This window comes from Sciurus carolinensis, chromosome 5 (genome assembly GCF_902686445.1).
Source record: "Sciurus carolinensis chromosome 5, mSciCar1.2, whole genome shotgun sequence".
Classification (NCBI taxonomy): domain Eukaryota; kingdom Metazoa; phylum Chordata; class Mammalia; order Rodentia; family Sciuridae; genus Sciurus; species Sciurus carolinensis.
The window spans coordinates 142,673,836-142,679,130 of record NC_062217.1 but is presented as its reverse complement, the minus strand read 5'-3'; the positions used below and the strand labels follow the sequence as shown (position 1 = coordinate 142,679,130).

General features: G+C 36.1%; 1 pseudogene; it reads left to right on the top strand.

The window, feature by feature from the left end:
- The first annotated feature begins 4,485 nt into the window (after positions 1–4,485).
- LOC124985775 (mortality factor 4-like protein 1) lies at positions 4,486–5,077 on the top strand (annotated as a pseudogene).
- Positions 5,078–5,295: the final 218 nt, after the last annotated feature.

The following is a 5,295-nucleotide window of genomic DNA, read 5'->3' as shown; positions in this document are numbered from 1 at the left end:
CTGTATTCTTCCAGGAGTTAAAGAGTTCTTGATATAATGCCTATGTCATGGATTCACTTTGAGTTTAATTTGTGGAGAGTGAAACACAGCAATCAAGTTCCATTCTTCTGCATATGAATATCCAGTGTTCTCAGCATCCCTTTTTTAAAATAGCATTTTTTCCAACATAAGTTTTTGGCGGCTTGGTCAAGTGCCAGATGACTGCATCTGCATGAATTTGTCTGTGTTTTTTATTCTGTATGATTGGTTTTCATGTTTCTTTCTCTGCCAGTATTATGCTTTTTTCATTACTATCACTCTACACTATAGTTTTAAGTCAGATATTGTGATGCTTACAGAATTATTCTAATCACTCAATATGCTTAGGATATTCTGGGTCTTTTATTTCTCCATATAATTTTTTTTCCTTCCCCCTCTCCCACCCCTCTTTTCCCACTATAGAGTCTCTCCTATCTCCAGTCCTGCCCCCCTCCCACCCCCCATTAAGTGTCATCATTCACTTATCAGTGAGATAATTCATGCTTTGGTTTTTTGAGATTGGTTTAACTCACTTAGCATGATATTCTCCAGTTTCATCCATTTGCGTGCAAATGCCATGATTTTATTATTCTTTATAGCTGAGTAATATTCCATTGTATATATATACCACAGTTTCTTTATGCATTCATCATTGAAGGACATCTAGGTTGCTTCCACAGTCTGGCTATTGTGAATTGAGCAGCTATGAACATTGATGTGGCTGTATCTCTGTAGTATGCTGATTTTAAGTCCTTTGGGTATAGTCCAAGGAGTGGGATAGCTGGGTCAAATGGTGGGTCATTCCAAGTTTTCTAAGGAATCTCCACACTGCTTTCCAGAGTGGCTGCACTAATTTGCAACCCCACCAGCAATATATGAGTGTACATTTTTCCCCACATCCTCTCCAACACCTATTGTTGCTTGTGTTCTTGATAATCGCCATTCAAATTGGGGTGAGATGGAATCTTAGTGTAGTTTTGATTTTCATTTCTCTTATTACTAAAGATGTTGACCATTTTTTCATATATCTGTTGATTGTTTGTAGATCTTCTGTGAAGTGTCTGTTCATTTCCTTAGCCCATTTGTCGATTGGGTTATATGTATTCTTTGTGTAGAGTTATTTGAGTTCTTTATAGATTCTGGAAATTAGTGCTGTATCTGAAGTATGAGTGACAAAGATTTTCTCCCACTTTTTAGGCTCTCTCATTGCATTGCTGATAGTTTCTTTTGCTGAGAGAAAGCTATTTAGTTTGAATCTATCCCAGTGGTTGATACTTGCTTTTATTTCTTGTGCTATGGGAGTCCTGTTAAGGAAGTCTGATCCTAAGCCAATAAGGTGAAGATTTGCACCTACTTTTTCTTCTATAAGATGCAGGGTCTCTGGTCTGATTTCAAGGTCCTTGATCCACTGTGAGTTGATTTTTCTGCAGGGTGAGAGATAGGAGTTTAGTTTCATTCTGTTGCATGTGTATTTCCAGTTTCCCCAGCACCGTTTGTTGAAGAGGCTATCATTTCTCCATTCCATATTTTTGGCATCTTTGTCTAGTATGAGAAAATTGTATTTATTTGGGTTTGTGTCCGTGTTCTCTATTCTGTACCATTGATTGACCTGTCTATTTTGGTGCCAATACCATGCCGTTTTTGTTACTATTGCTTTGTAGTATAGTTGAAGTTCTGGTATCGTGATACCCCCTGTTTCATTCTTCCTGCTAAGGATTGCTTTAGCTATTCTGGGTTTCTTATTCTTCCAGATCAATTTCATGATTGTTTGATCTATTTCTGTAAGGTACATCTTTGGAATTTTAATTGTAATTGCATTGAATCAGTATAGCACTTTTGGTAGTATGGCCATTTAGACAATATTAATTCTGCCTATCCAAGAACATGGGAGATCTTTCCATCTTCTAATGTCTTCCTCAATTTCTTTCTTCAATGTTTTGTAGTTTTGTAGTTTTCTTTGTAGAGATCTTTTACCTCTTTGGTTAGATTGATTCCCAAGTATTTATTACTAATATTACAGTTCAAAACCCTAGAAAAAGAAGAACAGAATAACAGCAAAAGTGGTACAAGACAGGAAATAATTAAAATCAGAGCTGAAATCAATGAAATTGAAACAAAAGAAACAATTCAAAAAATTGACAGAAGAAAAAGTTGGTTCTTTGAAAAAGTAAACAAAATAGGCCAACCCTTAGCCACACTAACAAAGAGAAGGAGAGAGAAAACTCACATTACTAAAATTCTTGATGAAAAAGGAAATACCACGATAGACACCACTGAGATACAGAACGTAATGAGACACTACTTTGAAAATCTGTATTCCAACAAAATAGAAACTACTGAAGACATTGACAAATTTCTGGAGACTTATGCTCTTCCCAATCTGAACCAGGAGAACATACACAATTTAAACAGATCAGTATCAAGCAATGAATTAGCAGAAGTCATTAAAAATCTACCATCCAAGAAAATCCCAGGACCAGACGGATTCTCAGCCGAGTTCTACAAGACCTTCAAAGAAGAACTCATTCCAATACTTCTCAAAGTATTCCAGGAAATACAAAAGGAGGGTACCCTACCAAACTCATTCTATGAAGCTAATATCACCCTCATACCCAAACCAGGCAAAGACACATCAAGGAAAGAAAATTTTAGACCAATATATGTGATGAATATAGATGCAAAGATCCTTAACAAAATATTGGCAAACCATTTCCAAAAACATATTAAGAAAACCATGCACCATGATCAAGTGAGGTTCATCCCTGGAGTGCAAGGATGGTTTAACATCCGTAATGTCAATAGACTTAAGGATAAGAATCATATGGTTATTTCAATTGACGCAGAAAAAGTGTTTGACAAAATCCAACAACACTTCATGCTCCAAACACTAGAAAAAAAGTAGGGATAATAGGAACATACCTGAACATTGTAAAGGCTATTTATGCTAAGTGCATGGCCAACATCATTCTTAATGGAGAAAAACTGAAACCATTCCCTTTAAAAATGGGAACAAGACAGGAATGTCCTCTTTCAACACTTCTATTCAACATTGTCCTCGAAACTTTAGCCAGAGCAATTAGACAGACTAAAGAAATTAAAGGGATACGAATAGGAAAAGAGGAACTGAAGATGTCACTATTTGCTGATGACATGATTCTATATTTAGAGGATACAAAAACCTCCTCCAGAAAACTTCTAGACCTCATCAATGAATTCAGCAAAATAGCAGGCTATAAAATCAACACGCATAAATCTAAAGCATTTTTATATGCAAGCGATGAAACATCTGAAAGGGAAAGGAGGAAAACAACTCCATTTGCAATAGTCTCCATATAAATTTTAAGACTGATTTCCCTAATTCTGTGAAGAATGTAATGTGTATCTTGATCAGGATTGCATTAAACTGTAGGCCATTTTTGGTAATATCATCATTTTAATAATATTTATTCTGTGTGTCCAAAAACATGGGTGGTTTTTCCATCTTCCATGGTTGTCTTCATTTTCTTTCTTTAGCATTTTATGATTTTCAGTGTAGGGATCTGCACTTACTTGGTTAGATTTATTCTTAGTCATTTTGAGGTTATGAGGCTATATTGAATAGAATTTTTTTCTGAATTCTTTCTCAGAAGATTTATTTTTTAGAATACAGAATATCTACTGATTTTTGTATATTGATCTTGTATCCTGGTATAGTCATGATTTTTAAAATCAATTCTACCAGTCTTGTTTTGTTTTGTTCCATTTTGTTTTGGTTAGGGGGGTGGGTACTTATGAGATTAGGATCATGTCATCTGACTTCTGTTCACAATGTGACTGTGTTGGACAATGATGTCTCCTTTTGTTAAACTTGGTAGGACAGATTCATGTGTCTCATGGAAGGGAAGCTTCCCCTTCCCCACTGAGCCAGCACTCACTGGAGGCTACTCTTACCTGTTGCTTTTATTAATTCCTTTCTGCTGCAGAACCTGATGTTTCTGGTATTCACCTGTCTGCTAGTTCTATGAAAATCTCTCACAGTCTTTCTATCTGAGTTTATTCTGTAGAACTGATATTTTAATTCATTATCAAGAAACTGCCTCAATATTGTGGGTTCCTCTGGTCTTCCATTTTCCTTATTTTCAGTACTTGCATTTTAACTATACTAAATGCTTTACTCCATGTTGTGGAATATGCTCCTATTTGGGTCTTCTTTGAAATTCATATTATTGAACATCCTCTCGTCCACCTGGATATGACATAAGCAGTGAAAAATGAATTGTCCTTTGGATTGGTTATGAAATTTATGTGTTAGGGTTATTCTATGTTTTCTTATCTCCCATATTCATTATTTAAAATTAACCCTTGTTGGTCACCCAAGCAGGACCCGAAGCCAAAATTCCATTAGGGTGAGTAAGTACCGTGCTTTCATGGGCCTCTCCTTTATGAAGCAAATTGCCATAAAGGACAAATAAGTGAAATACTTTATACATTACAGTGGTTGGAATAAAAATTGGGATGAATGGGTTCCAGAGAGCAGAGTACTCAAGTACGTGGACACCAACTGCAGAAACAGGGAGAACTCCAAAAAGCCAATCAGGAGCAGTATGCAGAGGGGAAGATGAGAGGGGCTGCTCCAGGAAAGAAGACATCGGGTCTGCAACAGAAAAACATTGAAGTGAAAACAAAAAAGAACAAACAGAAATCACCTGGAAATGGAGATGGTGGCAGTACCAGTGAGACACCTCAGTCTCCCCTGAAGAAAAGGGCCCAGGTAGATCCTACAGTTGAAAATGAAGAAACATTTATCAACAGAGTTGAAGTTAAAGTAAAGATTCCTGAAGAACTAAAACCATGATTTGTTGATGACTGGGACTTAATTACCAGACAAAAACAACGGTTTTATCTTCCTGCCAAGAAGAATGTGGATTCTATTCTAGAAGATTATGCAAATTACAAGAAATCTCCAGGAAACACAGATAATAAGGAGTATGCCATTAATGAAGTTGTGGCAGGAATAAAAGAGTACTTCAAATTAATGTTGGGCACTCAACTGCTCTACAAATTTGAGAGACCACAGTAGAGGAAACAAAATACAAAAACAAATACCCCCACCCAACCCAACCAACCAACCAACAAACAAACAAACCCAAAACAACAAAACTAAAAAAATCAACAAAATGGAACATGTTTTTAGATCCATGTCTGCTATAAATTTATTTAACTTTATTTATTAACTTACATAGAAAGTTACTAGAGGATATGCTCCATCCGAATATTTGAAATCAAGGCAGAAGCAGT